This window comes from Alligator mississippiensis, chromosome 2, assembly GCF_030867095.1.
Source record: "Alligator mississippiensis isolate rAllMis1 chromosome 2, rAllMis1, whole genome shotgun sequence".
In the NCBI taxonomy this organism is placed as follows: Eukaryota; Metazoa; Chordata; order Crocodylia; family Alligatoridae; genus Alligator; species Alligator mississippiensis.
In genome coordinates, this window is record NC_081825.1 from 82,760,195 (window position 1) to 82,783,571 (window position 23,377).

The 23,377-nt window shown below is 44.6% G+C and overlaps 1 pseudogene; it reads left to right on the forward strand.

The window, feature by feature from the left end:
• LOC102574005 (kynurenine/alpha-aminoadipate aminotransferase, mitochondrial-like) overlaps positions 1–21,446 on the forward strand; it is a 48,065-nt pseudogene extending 26,619 nt beyond the window's left edge.
• The last annotated feature ends 1,931 nt before the right edge of the window (positions 21,447–23,377 follow it).

Consider the following 23,377-nt stretch of genomic DNA (forward strand, 5'->3'; position numbering starts at 1 on the left):
TTGAATTCTCCCGCATTGGCCGCTGCGATTGGCTCAGTTGTTTCCCTCACCGGGAACAGCTGCTTAAATAACCGGTGTAATGCCAGCTCGCGCGGCTGTAATTGCGGCTGCAGCTGCTGCCGCGTTCTCGGCTCCAACGCCGTCATCTCTCCCAGAGGTAAGTAACTCCACCCAGGGCTCTGTCTCGGGGCTGTGTCTGCCCTGCAACCCTTCCTGCCCTTAGTCTGTGCCCATGATGGCGGCACGCTGCCGTCACACTAAACAACAAAGCCACTTCCAGTTACGGAGAACTTTAAATCCAGTTCCAAACGTCAAGAGGTGCAGACAGCAGTGACAATTTCCACCTGATCTGGCCCCTGAAGGTGTTCTATAGCCAAAACCATAGACAAGTACACAGCTGCAGAGTACCTTAAAAGGGCCCAACCTGACAACAATCTGAACCCTCATTACATGGTGCTTGAAAGTGAAGCTTTCATTAACTTGTGTCTATGCATGCCAGAAGCAGGGCTCAGCTGATGCAGCCCAGCACAATCTGAGTTGTTTTCAGAGCGGGGGTGAGGGGGAAGGGAGCAGAGGCAGCTCATTCTGGGGGTTGCCCAATGCCCAGCCAGAGCTGGAGGGTGGAGCAGGTGGATTGGAGCCTCCCTCCCCTCCGCCCCCTCGAGGTGGGGGCTCCAATCTACCTTCACCAACTCCTACATGGCTGGGAAAATCCTAAAACGGACCTCTCTCCCCTGCCTTCTACCTCTCCCATCCTGGGACAGACAAGGAAAGAGGGGGCGTGGAGCTAGGGGAAGAGGTTGCAGAAACACAGCCTCTCTCCCTAAATTGGCTCCAAGTGGGAACTTGATCCCCAACCCTCCTGATGCAACAGCTAATATTTGTTAGGCTGGGAGATGTCCCAGGAGAGAATGGGAGGAAAGACCCCAAATAAGAAAAGAAAGGTATGGGGAACAGAATAAATGAAAGGGAGAGGGGACAAACAAAAGAATTAAAATAAGAAAAAAATCACTTACCTGCAGCAGGAGCCGCAGCACAGTGGGAGCAAGAAGAGAAACCCGCGCAGCTCATTAGCCGTGTCTTTATTCAGCTGCGGACGGCCAGTGACGTCACCAGCAATCACCGGCCGGTGAAGATAAAAATGGTGGATTGCAAAAGGAGAGGAGGGGAGAGAACGGACTGGAGGAATGTCTGGCCACAGGACCCACTCCAGGAACCCCTCAGGAGAGGAGGAGCAGCGGGAGAGGAGTCAGAAGAGGCTCCTGATCCCAGGCTCAGCAGCGGCGGCAGGGAACAGGTCATCAGTGCTGGAAGCAGAACAGAAGTAGCCCCTGCAATGTGCGACAGCAGCAGCCGCAGGGGAAGCAGAGAGGAGCAGGCAAAGACCCACAATGTAGCAGGTGGGAGAATTGGGATTGGTGGGGAGGAGAAGGAGGTGGCCCCGCCGGGGAAGTCCTGACAAGAGCAACAGGAAGGGCCACAGAAAAGCGGGGCACCTACCCCGAGCATTAAGAGTAATCAACTATATGTACAGGAACTACGAGATGCTTGGACGGAGACACTCCAGGAGGGAGAGAAGTGGGGTGGCCTAGGGCTCATGAAAGGAGCTGAAAAAGGAGGAAAGGATGACCCGAGCAGGAGGCTATGAGTATACGGTCTAAGCAGGGAGGTATCCCTTAGCTAGACCATAGGGGAACTTGGCTCCTAGGACCCTGTTGTAAGGAACGAGGGAAGGGGACCATCCATGTTCTCAGTGAAGCGACAGACAAGTTGTTTTGTGGTTTTGACTGAGGTTCGACAGGAGACGAATGAGACCCCAAGTGCTTTCTTGGAAAGAATTTACACTACTTTCAGACAATACCCTCGCGAGGACCCGGAGGATGCATTGAACGCTCGCATGGTAAATATGATCTTTATAGGTCAGAGTGCACCGGACATTAGAAAGAAATTGCAGAAGACAGACGGAGCAACAGGTATGCCTATTTCCCAACTAGTAGACATTGCTTACCAAGTATTTACTAACCGAGAAAGTGTTCAGGAAAAGCAACAGGACAAGAAAGAGGAGAGAAAGATGAAAATGCAGGCAGCCCTAGTGGCAGCTGCAATCACGAGAAAACCCAGAAATGAGGGATCCCAGAGACAGCCTCAGAGGTGGGGTCCATTAGAGAAAGATCAGTGTGCCTATTGCAAACAAAAGGGACACTGGAAGCGGGAATGCCCCTATCGGAAAGTTGGTGAAGGTGAAAAGAAAAGAAAGGAGAGCAGTGGACTGTTTGCTTTTGGAAGGGATTCAGATTGAAGGGGACCGGAGGTCCGGGAGGGAAAGATAACCCAGATCCCGGTGTCCCCTGATGAGCCTCTGGTTAAAATGCAACTAGGGGACAGAGATGAATTGGTAGAATTTCTCGTCGATACAGGTGCTGCTCATTCCGTCTTAACTCAAAAACTGAAACCTTTAAGTAAAAAGACTGTGCCGGTGGTAGGGGTCACAGGGAAGGCAGTAACACGACCCTTCCTACAGCCAATGACCTATAATCTTGGGCAGGCCGAAGTCACCCATCAATTCTTGTACATGCCAGACTGCCCCGTTCCCCTTTTAGGGAGAGACCTCCTCTGTAAACTGCAAGCTACGTTGTCGTTTCAGGATGGGCAAATGTTTTTAACAGTGCCTCCTAAAAAGGGGTGGCATTTACAGGCTTGCCTTCTCGGCCTTCTCCGAGAGGAAAGTACACCGGATATTCCTCAACCCCTGCTCGATGCTGTTGTTCCATGGGTATGGGCAGGTCACCGACCCGGGAAGGCTAAAAATGCTGACCCTGTAAAGATTCAACTTTTGCCAGGGGCGCAGCCTCCATGTGTGAAACAATATCCAATGCGGATGGAAGCCAGGAAAGGACTGAAGAGTGTGAGTAAGCATTCTGCCAGTTAAAGCAGGCTCTCATTGAAGCACCTGCCTTAGGACTACCGGACATGAGTAAGCCTTTTTCCCTTTTTGTGCATGACCGAAGGGGGGTAGCCATGGGAGTATTAACACAGAAATTGGGTAGCTGGCAATGACCAGAGGCATATTTTTCTAAACAATTAGACTTCGTGTCATCCGGATGGCCTGCTTGTCTCCGGGCTGTTGCTGCCACCTGTCTGCTAATACAAGCAGCTGAAAAGTTAACCCTAGGCCATGAAATGACTGTATATGTGCCTCACGCAGTGCTTGCAGTCCTGGAGCAGAAAGGAGGGAACTGGTTAACCCCGGGACAAATGGCTCGATATCAGGCCATCCTCCTAGATAAGCCTGAAATAAAATTGGCCATTTCTTGCACTGTAAATCCAGCAACACTGTTGCCACCTATGGCTGACACACCAGACCTTGTACATGATTGCCTGCAAACATTGGAAGCTGTTTACTCCTCAAGACCAAATCTGAGAGAGAGACCTCTTGAAAAGGCTGAACTGGAGTTCTACCCCGATGGCAGCTCGGGTATGGAGAATGGAATTCAAAAATCCGGATACGCTATCGTGACTACACAGAATGTGATAGAAGCAGGACCTTTAAATCCATCTGTTTCAGCTCAAAAGGCTGAACTCATTGCTATGACTCGGGCTTTGCAATTGGCGGCCAACAAAACTGTTAATATTTATACTGACTCTAAATATGTTTTCCTTGTTTTACATGTTCACGGAATGCTGTGGAAAGAGCGGGGTCTACTTGATGCTAAAGGAGCAGGCATTAAGCATAGCAAGCAAATAAAAGCTCTCCTCACGGCAGTCTGGGAACCGAAGGAAGTAGCGGTAATGCATTGTAAGGCACATCAGAAAGGGAACAACCCCTCCACAAAAGGTAATCGATTTGCTGACGCTACAGCAAAGAGAGCAGCTAAAAGACCTCAGACAGACTTGCTGCCCGAAGTGAGTAATCTGTTACCTCTCCTCCCAGACCTATACCAGCCTGACACACTACAGTATGGGGAAAGAGACAAACAATTGATAAAAGAGTTTCAAGCAAAGAAGGGGGAGCACGGGTGGTTAGTAGCAAAGGATGGCCGCATTATCATCCCAGCTGCCCGGGTTCACATGGTAGTAAAGAACGCTCATCATGGCACCCACTACGGACCCAGGGCCCTGGTAAAATGGATCAGTCACTATGTAACTGGAGTGGGATTAAGAGAGGCTGCCAAGAAGGGATCAGAGACATGTGAGGTCTGCCAGAGAAATAACCCAAAAGGAGGGAAAAAAGAAACTTCAGGACATCAGAGAATAGGCAATGGGCCAGGAGAAGAATGGCAGGTGGATTTTACCGAGTTGCCCCGGCAAGAAGGGATGAGATATCTCCTTGTCTTTGTGGACACTTTCTGTAATTGGGTTGAGTGCTTCCCATGTCGGACTGCCCAAGCCCGAGAGGTGGTCAAGGCACTCCTACGAGAAATCATACCTCGCTTCGGACTTCCAAAAGGAATAGGGTCAGACAATGGCCCACATTTCATTGCACAAATTACTCAGAAGGTTTCTGAGTTCCTGGGAATCAGCTGGCATTTACACACCCCTTGGAGACCCCAGTCCAGTGGAAAGGTGGAACGTATGAATCAGACCTTAAAAAGACACCTTGCAAAGATTTGCCAAGAAGCTCGACTCAAATGGCCAGAGGCCCTACCCTTGGCCCTGTTACGAGTAAGGGTCGCACCACATTCTAAATTGGGATTAAGCCCGTTTGAGATAATGTATGGTAAGCCTTACCCTCTGAGTCTGCCCATGGGTACTGAACAACAGTTACATGTTTTAGGAGAGGGAATGATTAGAGAATATGTATGGTCCTTGGCTTCTGTTTTGTCTTCCATCCATCAGCAGGTACGGGACGTGCTGCAGACACAGGACCAGTCTCCTGCCCCGGAAAATCGACTAATACCTGGGAGTTACGCCCTTGTGAAAGACTGGGATGAGGAACCACTTCGAGCCAGATGGAAGGGCCCATATAGGGTACTTTTAACGACCCCGACGGCAGCAAAGCTCGAAGGAATCAAGACTTGGATACATTCCAGTTGCCTAAACCAGTGGCTGGACCAGAACAAGAAGGAACCCCTGCAGACTCCGGGACTGGAGGCAGAGAACAGTGGAAGGTGGAGCCAATAAGAGACTTAAAATTCCTATTCAAAAGAAAGGAACTTTAAATAATTTGTCAATCTTTGATCAAGTTTTACAGGCCTTATCATGAAATTGTTCAAGGTTTTATTGTGGGGCGCCCTGATCTGTCCACTCCTTCTCATAGGAGGGGAAAACCTTTTACAACAAAAATTTGACCCTCAGGAAAATGTCTGGATTTATCTGGCTCGGGAAATTTTAAATAGAACGGACTTCTGCTTAGCGGGACTGATCAATGCTCACCTGGTTTTTACCTCATGCTTAATCGCAGTACCAACCCCTTTGAAAATTTTACAAAATTATATTATGCTGAAAGATTTGTGTTAAGCCAAATTGAATGGAGCAATCATAATAATAATAATTAAAAATGCTCCAGAGGGGGGAATGTAAGGAGTGACCTAGAAACCACTACTCAGAGACGAAGCAAAACAATGTTATGTGACGAATGCCCATCTGCAATGATAAGGAGGAGACAGTCTGAGATAAAGGGGGCTTGAAAACAAAAGCAGAAGCAGGGTACTGGGTTAAAGAGCTCATTAAAATACTAAAAATCACGCCCCTAGGTGGGGAAAAAGTATGCTAATGAAACATACATGTATGTAAATGAGATACATAGCTAAAACACAGGTATAGAGACATGCTCAGTAAAGAACTTCTTGCGTCACTCCTTACAACCAATCAGCAAACAAATACGCTGGTGAGAACTTGAAAACTCCTGTATAAAAGATGATTAGAAATAGCGATCGGTGTGCTTGTTACATGAAATTATTCCGCTCGCACCTTTTATTGCTAGCAATCAACCTTCTTTATACTTTCACCCCTGGTATCTTTATTGGCCTTTGCATACCGGGCACGATCCCAGACTTGAGCTAGGGCTCAACAAATTGACAAAATGTTTCTATTGGCCCTATGACTGACCTGCTTCAGTTTCTGCCTCCACATATACATCTGTGATATTCCAGATAGTTTACCAGTGCTTGACATCAACAACTTGCCCGAGTTAAATATGAGGCAAACCTAACTTCTGCATGCAGTCTCATTTAAGCCAATGCTGGAGCTATTTATATAAACTAGAACTAATCACTTCAGTGATAGTTTTCAGGACCAATCTTTATCCAGTGACATTAGGACTTGGGCTACAGTCCTTTGTATATAAATAACAATCACAACCAAGGTCTTCTATGTTGGAGCTGCCTGAAAATACTACAGTATAATCAGCTCTGTCATTTATCAAGTGCTAAGGACACAAATGGAGAATAAAAGAATGACATTTGTATTTCAGAATTCCCGAGCTGTTGTCCTGGCTAAAGGATCTACAGAAGAGTCTTCATAATCTTCCCACAGCCAACTACAGTTCAGATCAGGGACAGATGTGTGTCACCACTGGCAGCCAGGAAGGCTTGTGTAAAGTGAGACTAAAAGCAAAATCAAGTAATGCCACAGCCATGCTACAGAAACCACACAGATATTATAGTTATAACATTACATTATATTATAGTGTTATGTGTAATATTATTGTGCATTATGCTATATATATTATATACTATAGTATATACTGTACTGTAATATATAATTATTTTACTGCATATGACATATTATAGTATATAATATATAGTAGTATAGTATAAGTATAGTATAGTATATAATGTATCATACATACATATATGATATACAGTATATTGCATATGAACATTGCATAGATTGCATTATACCTGCTATTATATCATTATGTTATTATACATAGTTATTATATTATTGTATTATTATAGCTAGAGTGTTTTTGTTTTATGCCTACAAGGTTTAGTTTTGTTATAATTCCATTTACTCCACTGTTGCCACATCTACACCTGCCCCTATGGTGCCATTGTTACTGCGCGGTCATTTAGTACTTCCTCTTGGAAGTACTAAATGACAGCACAGTAACATCCCAAACTGTCCACATAGCGCGTGGTTATTTTTAGCTGCTATGTCGCATAGTGACGTGCTGTGCTGAGGGAGCACATCGCTATGGCAACGTAGCTGTGGAGTTATGGTTTTTGCCCAACAACACTATGTCACTGTAGCACGTTACTACGGTGATGTAGCATCGTGTATAGATGTGCCTTGCAAGTAATGTGATTTTCTCTAATCCAGAAATACTAATGAATACAGATCTGTCTACCTACTACCTGTAGAAGATTGACTAGAAAGGGTGTCCAATCTGTTACATTTATTTTTAAGGCTATAAACACTTCAAGGTTTCAGTTTAGAGGCCATCATGGTAAATTTCATTTGAAACACAGCTACACACGTATCTTTTATAGAAGGAAGAGTTGTACATTCAGGATGAAATCTTCACCCTACTTAATTCAAATACAAAACTCCTACTAGCGCAAGAATGAACAAAATTTTACCTCACAGAAATAAATTTTATTTCCTCATATTACTAGCCGGATTAAAATAATACATTTTCTGCACAAGTCATCAGCAGGTGTGTCTATACATGTATTAATGTGCTTTTCCTAATGCACATTCAATTTACCACCTCCAATATGAGGTACTAAAGTAGCACACATTAGGCTGCCCTAATGTGCAGTAAATCAAGCACATATGTTTTAGGTGAAGCTTAATGCACAGTAACCTATTCTACTGCACATTAGCATATTAGCATGGTTTTTTACATGCAGCTTTAATGTGCAGTAGAATAGGCTACTGTGCATTAAAGCATACATGTAGATGCACCCAGTGAGGACTATTTGCTGGAGTAAGATGAGTAAGACAAGCAAGACAGACAAGACAGGGTTTCTGTTGTTTGACTAGTTTTTATTCTGAGGTTATTCTCCATGATAAGCATGAAGGAAAACACTGAACTGTAATCCATATAAATAGTCCAGTCAGATTCTGTAGCAGCGTGCAGAATGTAACAGAGAGGAAGTTACTGTGTGAAAGAAAGCATTCTGGTTTGCAGGTGTTCGATATGCTTGTCAACCCAGGAGATAATGTCCTTTTAGATGGCCCCAATTACACTGGGACTCTGGCAGCTGAGAGTATGGTTTATGTATGAAAAGCAAGGCACATCCCCCCTACCCCAACAATAGCCAGCAGGGAGGGGGAGATAGCAGGGAAGAGGGCAGGAAGGGGAGCAGGATGGGAAAGGGTGGGTTTTCCAGCAGCAGGGCCCCTCCCCAGCCACCGCGGCCGCGGTGTGTGTGTGTCTGTGTTCATGGCAGAAGGAGTGCGTGTTTGTCTCTGTGTGTCCACGTGCAGAAAAGGAGTGAATAAAGTGTACACGTGTGTGTGTGTGTGTGTGTGTGTGCGCGCGCGCGCACGCGCGTTAGTGCATGTGGGTGTGCATGCATGTGTCTGTGTTCATGGCAGGGAGAGTGTGTTTGTGTCTGTATCCAGGTACAGAGTGAGTGAGTAGAGTGCGCACCCATCTGCGTGTGCACGTGCATGTCTGTGTGTGTGTGCATGTGCATGCACTTGGGCGCATGCATGTGACTGTTCATGGCAGGAGGGAGAATGTGGTTGTGTCTGTGTCCATGTGCAGAGAGTGAGTAGAGTGCATGACCATCAGCGCGTGTGCATGTGTGTCTGTGTATGCGTGCATGTGTCGCGTTTGCATGTGTGAGTGTGTGTGAATGTGTCTGTGTTCATGGCAGGAGGGAGAGTGTGTTTGTCTCTGTACATCCATGTGCACAGAGTGAGTAGTGTGCACCCATTTGCATGTGTGTGTGTGTGTGTGTGTGTGTGTGTGCGCGCGCGCACGTGTGCCTGTGTTCCTGGCAGGGAGAATGTTTGCATCTGTGTGTCCATGTATAGAGAGTGAGTGAGAGTAGCGTGCACCCATCTATGTGCACACTTGTGTGTGTGTGCCTGTGTGTATATGTCTGGCCATAGCGGGATGGGTGGGCAGGGAGCAGGGACAAAAGGCAGGCATGTGCCCCCCACCCCCAACCTGGCAGGGTCCCCACCAGCCTCCCCCTCCAGCACCAGGAAGGGAACGGGCCCTACCCCTCTCCCCCTGCCCAACCCAGCCCCCATTGCCTTCAATTTTGTGTTTGCCCAGGGCCCCAGCACACATTAATCCACCTCTGGACACGGGGCTGGATGTGGAGCAGGAGGGAGGGGGCACAGGCCCGGATGCAGAGCGGTGGAGGGGGGTTGCAAAACTCGCTCTAGATAAATTCTGACAGGATTATGTCATTCCCAATTGAAATACATGACATTTTCGGGGTTTTCTGCAGTTATGTTCTAAACCTGAATAGTTCACTGTTTGTTTGTTTTTTAAATTTACTTTTAATATTGTTTAAAATCATTCCGGTTCCCCTATTGTCTATTTCAGACTGAATATATAGGGAAAAAAGTTTTAACTACTTTGGTTAAATAAGTGTTGAACTTCTGTGTTATTTCTGAATTGCTGATTGTCTGAGCAGATTTTATGTTAGATCTGTTTCCTTTTTATCAACAACAGCTGAAAGCATTGGGCTCCAATACTGTCAGGGTCCCCAGTGATAAGTATGGTATTATTCCAAAAGCCTTGAAAGACATTCTTTTCAAGTGGAGACCAGAAAATGGAAGAAAACCCAAGTTCCTTTACATTATTCCAAATGGCAGCAACCCTGCTGGAATCTCACTGAGCACTGATGGCAAAAAAAGAGATATACCAGGTATTTAGCAGCAAAATAGGACGCAGAATACTTTAGCATAAATAATTTAGAAAATATAAAATAATATTTAAGTATAGTGAATCATCATGTTTTCTGAAGATAAAATGTTGATTCTGTTAGGAAAAAAAACCCAACACCCCTATATCGGGTCGCTTGTCACTGCTGGCTTCTTATATGATTCTTTTTATAGTCCAGAGGTGTAATATGTAAAATGACTGCTCCAGTATTTACCCTGTTCTGTTGCTTACACTTGCACTATTTCTTCTCAGCCCATGTGCTAAAATACCATTAAAATAATTATTGAAAATAATTGCTTGCCAGTTTTCGAGAAATTATCTTTTTAGATTTTTCTTTAGCTAGTGAGAGAGTATGATTTCCTTACAGTAGAAGATGATCCATATTATTTTCTTCAGTTTGTAAAGATAAATATTCACTTCTGGTTATTGGTGTCAGTGTTACATATACTCTTTAACAAGCAGAAATAAACTTGGATCGGTCCTCATTTAAACAAAAATATTTAGATTACTTCTGAAACCAGTGTTGAGCATGTTGGAACATTCTTACATTTAAATAGATCTTGGCAGATAGAACGCTTCCTAGGCTGTCATGATTGTACAATTATATTATCTCTTCAGAGTTCAAACAGAGATCAAAGTTGTTAAGTATATACAGATATGAATGAAACATGTCCTGACAAGGGATGAAGGCCCCAGCTGACACACCTTAATCTTTCATTAGCATGGCATAAAATTTGGGCAGATGCCTACATGGATATATCAAAAATGTCCCACGCATTTACAATCTGGGTATCATGCTCATTCTAGTACTTGTGAGCTATATCATGTTAGAATATATAGGAATGCAGCTGCAACACAAATATAAAAAACCCTGGCATACACCTGGTTATTAGAACTGCTTAAGTGTGTACATCCAAGTTTTTAGTTGTAAAGTAAATATAAATGGATACTGAGTCATCTCACAATGCCATAGCAGTTCCCATGGTTAACAAAGATTTAGTCTGATTCATCTTGTGTCTCTAGAGGGGGTGCATCTATATGAGACACTTACTGTAGAGTTGCCTAATAAGCTCCACAGTAAAGCATTTCTGTCTACACATACAGAGCTATTTGGCCACAGTAAACTAATTAACTCAGCGGTAAGTTAGTACTGCCCAATGCAAATACTATCCTATGGCACAGTTATTTACTCCACTACAATGCACATGTAGGTGCTGACCAGGGCTAGCTGGTGCATGAAGGTGCTACAGTGTGGGGCTGCCTGCCAGCCAGCCCTATATTGGAGCACCCTCATGCCCCAGCCAGCCCCTCCGCAGCACGTTGAGCCAGGGAGAAGTACCTCTGAGCTAGCAGGCTCACCCCCTGGGCCTCTTGTGAGCCAGGGTTGTGCTACCCCAGCTCAATGTGTTGCACTCCTGGGTCCACGTGTAAGTGATGCACCCAGGAGCATTTACACCTTAAAGACATATGCTCCACCCACTACTGGTTCTATTCAAACAAGACAGTGGTTGCATGGCCAACTGCTCAGTTGTTTCTACATAGACATTTAGTACTTGCTTAACCAAACGCTAAATGACTGCGTAGTAACCAGCATTACTGCACAGTCCCATCCCCGCACAGTTATGTTTAGACTCTACGGTGCAGTAGCAATGAGCTGCACTGTAGTGTCTTGTATAGATGTACTAGTGTTGAGAAGAATGGCTAACATATATTCATTTATGCTCATGACCTGCCACCTTGTGGAGAACCTATGCCACTGCAGAAACTAGCTTGGTATAGTGCCTAGTCTTCCTAAATCACATTGAACCCATCCCAGAAGAGTGACACAAAGGCCCCTGGCATACACTGAACGTATGTCATGATTAACCAGTTAATCACTTCTTGAGTTGTTACCTGGCCACACATCAATGCAATTAATGGCATGATAAAACAAGGAAAAAGCTACACAATTATTACACTAAAAAATTATAATAATTTTGAGGCTTGCTCCTATCATACCATTAATTGAATGTGCGGCCAGGCTGGAACTCCTAGCTGCAGGGTGCCCCCTTGAAGCAAGAAGCCTGGATCAGCTGATGGCTCTCAGGGGCACATGTCACGCCCCAGAAGCTGGGAGCCTGAATCAGCTGCTGGGGATCCCAGCCATATGAACTTGCTACTTACCAGTGTAGGGGGAGCCTGGGTTGGTGAACCCAGGCTTCCCCTGTACTGGCAATATGGCATGATAGAATATGATGCTTGATCCTACAATCACATCTCCTGTCATGCACATGTGGCATGTCAGGAAGCATGATTGTGGGGATCAGGCATTAGATCCCAACATGCCTTTACTTGCACATCTGCCAGAAGCCAAAGGGAAAGAAGTACTCAGTCCCACAAAGCCAGCCATAACCCACTGCATAGCAACTTGACTTGTTGACAGAAGTGAATGAGTGATGTTCTGTTTTTTTAGTGCCATAATAAGCTATATTTTACATTTGAAGACTAAGGCACCAACGTTTCTCTCAGTGGATGTTGACAGCCGAGTGTTCAGGTCCGACTCTTTTTCGAAAATGATTTCTGCTGGGTAAGTCTGGATTCAAAATAATCCATTCTGGGTGCATCTACATGTGACATTTACTGCAGAGATGACTAATTAGCTCTGCAGCAAAACATTACTGTCTACATGCATAGTGCTATTAGGATGGAGTAAACTAATTAACTCTGCCAAGAATAGTAGTGCCAGACACAAGTACTATCCTACGCCAGAGTTATTTACTCTGTTGCAATGCACATGTAGATGCTGATGGGGTTGGCTGGGGCATGCAAGTGTTTCAGCCTAGGGACTGCCTGCCAACTAGCCCCACACTGGAGCACCCTCATGCCCCAGCCACTCCCTCCGCAGAACATTGAGCCAGGTCAGAGCAGTCATGGGCTTGCAGGCTAACCCCTAGGACCTCCTGCCAGTAGGGGCTGCTCCACCCTGGCTCAACATGCTGTGGTCCCAGAGGCACATGAAAATATAGTAACTGGGAGCAATAAACTCCAGCGTAAACTGTGCCAAAGTTTATTCAGCTACATTAATTTCATGTGTAGATGCACCCACTATTATTACTAAAGTCTAAAACATTTTTCAGAGATGCATAATGCCCTGATTAAAAATAGGCCCTTTTACATTTATTGCTGACACCAAAATATTGCACTCTGTAAAACATACTTTTGGTTCTGTCACAAAGGGTATGAACAGAAGCACACATTGTGAGAAGAGCGAAGAGACTTAACCATGGTATTTCTGAAACCAATGTAAATGTTTCCTCCGTCTGCTCCAAACTAACAGCAAATGAATTTATTTCCCCAGATTTCTACAAGGTTATAGTATTGCATTTTAGCCTCACTTACAGAAGGTTAGGAGACAAAACAGTTAAACTGGATTCAGCTGATGTCTGCTCTTAAGACATAAGTCCCCTCTCTCCCATTTACAGCAGCATACTTGTACTTCTTTTCATACCCAAAGTTCAGGTACAGAACAAAAGTACACTACAGCTGATGTTCCCAACCATCAGGCCACAAAGGGTTGGCTGCTGGGTCGCAGCATGAGCTGTAACCAGCTCCTGGTGGTAGCTGCTTGGCCCTCGCTCACTGGCTTCTCAGGTGTGCTTGTCAAGCGTGTGCCACCCCCGGCCACATTCCCCACCTATCCCTGCCCAGCCCTATAGGTCCTCGCTTCCACCTGGCTCTGCTGCCAGTCCATAGTAAAAAAAAAAAAAAAAGGTTGGGAACCACTGCACTACAGTGTACCTGCCAAGCACACTATTATTTAGATTCTAGGCTTTCCCAGCCCCAGAGCTGCACTCTGAGCAGTACAAAAGTTCAATTAGATAAGTCTTGCCAGGCCTGAACTAAGTTAGACTGCCTTGGAGGTACAGTTAACTTTGAGTTAACTTCTAACTACAGTTAGATCCGCCATTTTTAGACCATACACAGTATGTACAGTTCACATTTAGATCCCTAGTTAGGTCAATCTAAGTGTAAAGTCCACAGCTGGGCAAACTAGGGGTGCAGACAGAAGTGCAACTTCCAACTGTAACTCAGAACGATTTTTGCAAAGCCTTCTGAATTACAAAGTTACCTCCAACCAAACAGAAGTTCACTGGTCATGGCTATAGATTGCTTTCTGGGGCCAGATCAGGCAAAATTGTCACTTCTGTCTGCACCCTAAATTCGATTGAGTAGCCATTTTTAACACAATTTAACCTCTCCCTAACCTCCCTAAATGTTTGTACCTAGCCTTGCAGTAGCAGTGCAAAAGCCTATGGAGCAGCTTTGAAAGTGATTTCAGAAGTTTTCCTTAACTGCTACTTTTATCCTTCTTTTTCTATTCAAATTCCTTGTGACAGTAAGACAAGGTTCTTTGGGTGAATCTGATATCTTTTATTAGACCAACTTAAATAGTTGGAAAACAATTTTTAAGCAAGCTTTCAGGTTCAAAAACCCTTCGTCAGGCTAAGGAAGTTTCAGCAGTTGGTGTCTGCTCTTCCTGGATGGAACAAAAAATAAAAAAAGCCAGAGGCTGGATTGGTATGCATACAAGACAGGCAGTCAGTGAAAATGTAGACTGAGGAGTCAATGGGGGAGAGACAAGCTGGGTTGGGAAGGGTGGGGAGAGAAGGGGGATGAATAGTGGAGTGGTACCTGGGGAGTCAGATGTCAGGAAGGTTATAATGTGTCATAAATCCAATGTCTATATTTAGTCCATGATTTTTAGTATCCAGGAGGTTGATGAAGTGGAGTTCATAGGCTCGTCTCTGGGGAGTGTTTTGTGACAGTAAAGCACTTTTCCTTCTTTTATCAGCTGCAAATGGTTTGCAGTGAGCATCCCATTACTGATTAAATGCCACAAAAATCTACTGCTCGGAGATTCCATTGGAATCTGGCACAGAACAAAAGGGGTTTTTCCTATCAGTTAGTCTGTGCATATTTCAAGTAGACCTTATCCTAATCCATTAATTTTTTATTATTCTATTCTAATTGCATTCATGTGACACAATTTCTTTTGTATTAAATTTAATCACGTGTGTTTCACGAGTACATGAAACTAAGGCAGAGATGCTTTCTACAATACATACGGAGAAAAGGCACAATTTGATTCATGCAAAAAGCAGTGTATCCCAGAATTACTGAGCCATCAGGTTTCACAGTGAAAAATACTAATCAAAGAAAACAATAATGAAGAAACCCTATGACAAACATTGGAGGTTTATAAATATTTGAATTATTGCTTTTTCTTTTCATCTAGGATAAGATTAGGCTTTTTGACAGGCCCCAAGCCTCTTATTGACAGGATTGTTCTACATATGCAAGTTTCAACAATACACACCAGCACTTTCACACAGGCAAGTGATTTGGACCTTTTACAAACTAATGGTTTGATCCTGCCTTGGAACAGCTGGGCATCCCAATACTGTCCAGAAACATGCAAATAAGCCTACTCAGTATGCTTTTCTAGAACCCATGCATTTACGATCTGGGTATCATGCTCTGTACAGTTTTGAACAAAGAGTGGGTAAACACAAGGCACAGAATTGTATAGAATCACTGCAGGAACTCTCAAAGAAGTCTGAAGGTTTTCAAGACTGAGCTCTGCATCCTTGGAGGCTTTCAAAACCTGACTAGACAAAGCTTTAGCTGGGATGATCTAGTTAGCAATGATCCTGCTTTGAGCAGGGAGTTGGACTAAATGACCTCCTGAGCTCCCTTCCAACCCTAATTTTCTATGACTCTATGATTCAGGCTATGCTATTAACTTCCATCTCTCAGATCCTCCACTTCTTCACAAATGGGGGCAAAAGGGCTTGCTGGAGCATACAGACAGGTAATACTTTACTGTAGACTTTGTTTCTTTTCATTTTGAACCTGACTTGTCCACAAGCTTTCCTATGTTATCATGGACCTCAAATAAGTCACTTGAACACCTATGTAGCAGTTAACTCATACATAAAAAGGGATATTATTGGTCACTATACTTTTGAAGTCCATCGGGAAAATGATCTCTAAGACAGAAGGTTGATGTTAATAAAATCTGTATTTACTTCCCCAAACTATATTAAATTTCAGTGAATGACTGAGACCGCTCCACAAAAGGAAGGAAATTCAGAATTTTATCTGACTAACCCTTAATACCTTTTCCTGATATATTGCACCTTTCTTTCCAAGAGTCACTTTTTAAGCAAAAAAATTTTGCTAGCAGAAGAGAATACTGTGCTTTTTGGGTCTTCTCTAATTCCAGCTGAAGGAAAGAACTGCATTGGTTTCAACGTGCTCCTGTACCTATAACAGAAAGCTGTTCCCTTATACCAAAGCTATGTTACTACAGGCTGGTGCTCTGTTTACTGTAAATATATCTGCCATAGTTATTTTTTCACTTTAGAAAATCCATTTTTTAAAACATCTCTCTCTCTATGGTTTTCATATTACCTTTATGCCATTCCATTTCTCACCCTATATTTTTCCACTGAGCTGTTTCTCTCTCTAATATTAGTCTCTGCCCTACATACAATGGGTAATAAATAATGCCCAAGTCAAAGTTTCAAACCCAATGACTAAGAGGCTGCAGAGGTAAGCATTACAAGTTTTCCATCCCATTTTGGTTAGTTTTTTTTGTTTGTTTGTTTTTTTTTGGGGGGGGGGTTTAACCCTACATTAAAAATTGAAAAGGAAAAATGACACTGCTAAGTTGACTTATCAAGAGTAGCACTTAACATTGATTTCCAATGAAACGGTGACAGGGCATGATGTACAGAATAGAATTTAATGATAACTGTGTGACTGACTCATACCCCACTGCTCTTTAAAATTACTTGCATTGATTTTTTGCTTCCAGAATAGTGAAGTTCTACAGGGCCCAGTGAGATACAATGCTTGCTGCAGCAGACAAATAGTTAAAAAGTCAGTGAATCAATATACACCCATGAGCCTCTACTTAAATGGTGCTCCTACATATGCAGATAGCCAAAGGACAGTGCAGATTAAGGGACTAAATATTATTATGGTTTCAGAGAGGGGATTTTTTTCCCCAAAAAGCTTCTCTGCATGTGGAAGCTGAATCACTTTAACTATAAGTGAAAAGCTGCACTGATAAGGTTAATCTAAAGAAACTTTTTTGTGTGCTCTGAACATGTTTAATTTGTCTTGCATCAGATTAGCTCATCCCAAATACATAACTGTGGGGATAATAAGAATGAGGAGGAAACTATTCATAAGAAAATTCTTCTGGAACAAAGGTGTGATATATACGGCAACTTGTATGATTTGGCCTGCTTTTTTAGCCATTCACTCATCTTTCATGACTAGCCATACTCCTGGTTTCAGCTTGTTCTACTTAAAGAGGTACCCTCTTTCTGACAGATGCCAAGTTGAGGAAGGAGTTTGACAGGTGAACTAAAAAGGAGTGGGCCAAAGGCTCTAAATTAAGGGGAGGTTGCTCTCCAGAGACATGCCCACATTTGCATGCAGCAATAAGCAATATAACTGTGAAGATTAATCTTTGCATATGTACAAAGTGCCTTTTTCTAAGATGAGCATCAGGCACAGTCATGCTGCACACACCAGGCAATACAATGAGGTATGGAGGACTGTATCAAGTTCCCAGGGATAGCAAAAGAAAAGAAAGCTTGATAACTGGTAAATTGAGACCTATCAAAAGGGAGGAAGGTAATTATAACTTGTAGTGTGTAGGAAGTATGGGCGACTGGTGTCTCCTGAGTCCGGGGGGGCGGGCACTTGCCCCCCCTGACTGGACAGTCAGCAACTGGGGTCGGTCCCCCATGGCCAATCCTGCCAACGGGGGGGAAGAAAGGTGTCCCCCGTGGTGACCGATCCTGCTGACCCACAACTGGCAGCAACGTGCCACTGGCACTTCCAGGCGCACCGCTAGCTCTTCCGGATCGATGGGATCAGCCACAGGGTGAACGCTTCTCCTGGTGCACTTCCCGGCCAGCACTGTCAGTGGGGCACCAGCGCTCTCACCTTCCCTGCCGCCCGGGAATGCTAGCTGAAAGGGGGTGCACTAGCGCTCTCAGGGGGTGCACATGCACCCCCTACACATCATCACTACAAAGAATTTCAGGAATCAGGTAGATTATGGTGTGTCATAAAATCAACACTGATGTTCAGCCTTTAGATCCTAGTGTCCAGACAGCTTAGGAATTTTTGTCCCCAAACTCACCTTTTAAAAGTGTTTGTTGCCTTGGGCATGAGAATAGCAAGGTAAGAAAGGGAGTTGTGGTTCTGTGAAAAGATGTGCTCCTACTAGCATATGTGTGTTTTTGTCTTTTATGTTATTTTTTGTGAGAGTCCATTCTGGAGTGTAGTTCCTGTTTAGTTTCACTCATGTAATTACCATAAGAGTATTTGGTGCACTGAATATTTCATATTTTGAGAAAAGTATTATAAGATTTATGGAGCCTGATGGATTTCTTGTAGTATCAGTGGAGATGTGTCAACAGGTTAATCATCTATCATTAAGGCAAGGTTGTGTCCCATTTGATGTCTGTTGAACAGTGGGCAGTTTGCTTCTGATGATGAGTTGGGCAAATACTTTAAGCATTGCTGCTATCTGGGAAGAGTCTAATAGGACCCTAAGACTGTGAATGACCCTGGCAGTCAGTTGATGATTGTATATTGGCAAATTCTCAGATATGTCTTCCCTTCCAACAAAGCCATCTTATGTGGACAGAACATACCACATAAACTGCATAGCTTTTATTATCCAAATTCCCATCTCTGACATACACTTGATGAGCATGGCCACCCGTCCATGTCATCAGATTACTAACAGCTAGAAGCTCACAATACCTCAGTCTCCTGTAGTAACTATTCACACGCATAAAACAAGAGAGGTTTGTTCATCTTATTAGTTACTTTGGTATACACTGCTTATGTGATATTGAGCATGTGTGAACAAGTACATCTGAAGCCCAATGTCACTAGGGACCAGTTGGTTTGACTTCCAGGCTACTGACGGTTCTGTGCACCAGAATTAACAGCTTCAGTTTCACTTTCATCGTAAGTAGCACAGTAAAGTTAACCAATCGCTGTGCTGTTATATCTGAACTAATCATTGGTGAATCCATCATCACCTTCGGGGACCTGCTGAATCTAAACTCTTACTACCAAAGCTAACCACTCCCATTAACTTGTATCTGAATTCTTTTTCATTAATGTATTAAGTGGCTTCTTTTTCTTTCGAGAAAAAAGGCTCATCTTTCTGGTACAATCAAGATTTTAGATCAATGAAAAATCCAGTCCCATTTAAGCTGCACACAGTCTGATCCCAACAAAAGGCAGGGAACAGTAATTGCTTGAAAGCTGAGCTTTTCATGTAAATCAGTGCCATAAAAGGGATGACACATAGATTTCATAGACATTAGGGCTGGAAGGGACCTCGGAAGATCATCGAGTCCAGCCCCCTGCCCAAAGGGCAGGAAGTCAGCTGGGGTCATAAGATCCCAGCAAGATAAGCATCCAGTTTGCTCTTGAAGGTGTTCAATGTAGGTGCTTGAACCACCTCCAGTGGCAGGCTGTTCCAGACCTTGGGGGCTTGGACAGTAAAGAAACTCTTCCTTGTGTCCAGCCTGAAACAGTCTTGCAGTAGTTTATGACCATTCGACCTAGTCGTCATCCCTTGGGGCGCTCTGGTGAACAAACGTTCCCCCAGATACTGGCGGTCACCCCTGATAAACTTGTAGGTGGCCATCAGATCACCCCTGAGCCTGCGCTTTTCCAGGCTAAAGAGCTCCAGGGCTCTCAGCCTGTCATCATAGGGTCTGCTTCCCTGACCTCTGATCATGCGCGTGGCTCTTCTCTGGACTCTCTCAAGCTTCTCCACATCCTTTTTGAATTGTGGAGCCCAAAACTGGATGCAGTACTCCAGCTGCGGCCTCACCAAGGCCAAGTACAAGGGGAGAATGACGTCCCAGGATTTGCTTGAGAAGCATCTATGGATGCAAGCCAGCGTTTTGGTCGCTTTACTAGCCACAGCATTGCACTGCAGGCTCATGTTCATCTTGTGGTCAATGATGACCCCCAAGTCTCTTTCTTCCATAGTGCTAGCCAACATAGCACTGCCAACCCTATAAGGATGCTGCGGGTTTTTCTTCCCAAGGTGGAGAACCTTGCATTTATCGGTGTTGAACACCATCAGATTCTCGTCCGCCCACTTGCTGAGCCTGTCCAGGTCAGCCTGGATCACCTGCCTGTCTTCTGGTGTGGATGCTTTGCCCCAAAGTTTGGTGTCATCGGCGAACTGACCAGTCCACTTCTGACTCCAGTGTCCACATCATTAATGAAGATGTTGAACAGTATGGGTCCAAGGACAGAGCCTTGGGGGACCCCACTGGTCACAGGACACCATGATGAGTGACTTCCATCAATTACTACCCTCTGGGTCCGACCACGGAGCCAATTTTCCAGCCAGTGGATCGTGGAGGACCCAAGGCGACAATTGGCCAGTTTCTCCAAGAGGTGATCATGGGAAACCAGATCGAAGGCTTTTTTTAAGTCAAGATATATGACATCAATCTCTTCTCCCTTGTCCAGGTGATAGGTCACCTGGTCATAGAAGGAAATGAGATTGGTCAAGCAAGACCTACCCGCAATAAACTCATGCTGGCTATCCCTTAAGATGTTGGCGTTGGCCAGTCCATTAAGGATGGCCTCTTTAATAAACTTTTCTAAGATCTTCCCCGGGATAGAAGTCAGGCTGATGGGCCTATAGTTAGCCGGATCCACTTTCCTCCCTTTCTTGAAGATAGGCACCACATTGGCCTTCTTCCAGTCTTCGGGCACTACACCAGAGCGCCAAGAGTTTTCAAAGATCTGTGCTAGAGGCTGGGCTATGATGCTCGCCAGCTCCTTGAGTATCCTGGGGTGAAGATTGTCAGGGCCGGCTGACTTGAAGGTATCCAGCTTCTCAAGATGTTCCTTCATGAAGTCAGCATTAATGGAGGGCAGGGGATCACCCTCACCTGGACTTCCCTGTCCTGTAGCGGGCATGGGCGTCCCATGGGACTGATGAAAGACCGATGCAAAGTACCCATTTAATAGGTTGGCTTTTTCCTGGGTGTCAGTTGTCAGTTGCCCCATCTGGTTCAGCAGGGGTCCAATGTTGCCCCTGCTTTTCCTCCGGCTCCCCACATATCTGAAAAAGGACTTTTTATTGTCCTTGATGCTCAAAGCTAGTTGGAGTTCAGTTGCAGCCTTGGCTTTCCTGGTCTGCTCCCTACAGGACCAGACCAGTGCAGAATAATCCTCCTTGGAGGTGACTCCCATCCTCCATCCTTTGTAGGCCTTTCTTTTTAGCCTCAGGAGGTCTGCTAGGTCCCTGGAGAGCCAGGGGGGCTGCTGTGCCCCACATACAATACTACTGATGAAATCCTGACCCCAGCGAAATCATTTCCATTTCAGTGTTTTCGTTATAAATGCAAAATATGCTTTAATTCAAAATCTGGGTTTTTTTTCTCTAGATTTGGCAGATTGGTATGTCCCTACAGCTGGAATGTTTCTATGGATTAAAATTAAGGGCATTTCTGATACACACCAGTTGGTCATGGAAAAAGCCTTAGAGAAAGGGGTAGGAAAAATTATACTACTGGGAAACACTAATATAGTTTAAGGTTTGATTTTGAATAGAACCATGTACACCATTCTGTTTGTTTCTTATTCAATCAGTTGTGACTTGTATTAGGTTTTCTTCCTGGGTCATTAAGGAATAAATTCAGTAACTAGGGTGGTGACATCACATTAATAATATCAGTTGGATTTTACCCATTATGCAAATGCTTAACATTTTATTTCCTATGCACATTTTTAATATAACTGAATCATTTTAATAAACTTAATAATTTTAAAACTGCAAATAGCACTAGATGACAGAGAAAATGGTCATGAAAAAGAATCACACTTCAAATAGACAAATGTCTTAGGCCCCAGTCCTATGGTAATGTTGGCATGGGTAAATCTGGATGGCACTGTTCCACAATGTCTTCACAGGGGATAGCAAATAGTATAAGTGCTAGTGTCTGCCATCTGGTTCTTAGGATAGGACACAAAAATATATCAATAGGGAGAAAGTATAGGCAGTTAGACATAGCACAAGGATAATAAAATCCAGGCAGCCTTTAGAAGCATTTAGTGGAAGCCTTTGGAGCTCATGTACTCTATGCAGTTTTCATAGCACTTGGTACATCAGAGAAGAGTTCCTGTTCTCATTAAAGTTCATGGCAATTTTCCTATTTGACTTCAGTGAAGCAGAAATGTGTGCGCAGAGCATAAATGATAAATTTCATAGGGAACAGTGTGTAACAGGGGATCGGCTCAGGCCCAGTCACTACATCAGCCTGCCCCACCTGTCTAGGGCAGTCCGTCCTGCCTTTCCCGCCACACCTTTATGTACCAAAGTAGATGAAAAAATGCAGGAGGCTGCCCGTGTAATTGCCCTGATGCCAAGGGTGGCACAGCTCCAAACCTTCCCTTATACCGTGTCCCATGCCGCACAGAAGGCATCCAAATCCACTACTACTCCCCAGCCCCATTGCTGGGCGCCACACAGCCTCTGGCCCAAACTTGACCTCAGGCATCTTCAGACCTACCTTGGCCACATGCCCCCTCACTGGGGCCTCCAACCTGCCCCATCACTGGGGTGCTGGGCCTTACACCCTTTGGGCCTCAGGCCTCACTGTGGGCCTTGGCCCCTGTCTCAGTCACCTTCTATCAGCCTGAACCCTGCCTCAGGCCCCATTCAGTGGGCTGAGCATTGTGCTTTTCTGTCAGGGTGTGCTCCCCTAGCCTTTCCGCTCCACAGGGCCACCTACATGGCAGCAGGGGAGGAAGCTTTCCAGCATCCCATACTTGCCTTTCACTAGGGAGGCACAAAAGTGTGGCATTTCCTGGAGACTGTCCCACCACACCATCCAAACCCAACAGGGTGTAGTTTCCAGTCATGCCCCAGTACCAGGAACCTCCTCCATCCCCAAAGTTCCTACCCTTGACCTCCAGATATTCTAGGAGCAGACTCCTCTGGCCAGGCAATGTTACTCCAGTGGCAACCCTCCAGCAACTACCAGGTCTGCTTTCAGGGCCTGGTCTTATATCTAGGCTCCCCAGCATCTCTACCAATCAAGCAGCCTCCTGACCACCATGTGACTGCCTGATTGGGTCTGCTCCCACCTGCAAGCTGTTCTGCATCCTGCTCAAACCCTTAAAGCGGCAGGCACAACCTGTGTCCTGCCACACAGTGACCAAATTAGTCTGTTGATCATAAGAAGAAAAAAAAATACAGGATGTTTAATAAATGCCTTTTTCTTAATAAATATCTGACTACTTGATATAGGGAAAAGAGATTGTGCAAAGAGAGGAAACCAGCAAAATGATGTAAAATGTTAAGTGCCCTGAAATCCAAGAAGTGAATAGCCAATTACTCTGCTTTGCTGTAATAAGCCTTAACTATCTAGAGTGGGGTTTTGAACTGAAATCCATCATCTTAGCTGCTGTTTTCATTTTCGTCCAAGGCTGACCACATACAATCCTTGTCACAGCCAATGAGGA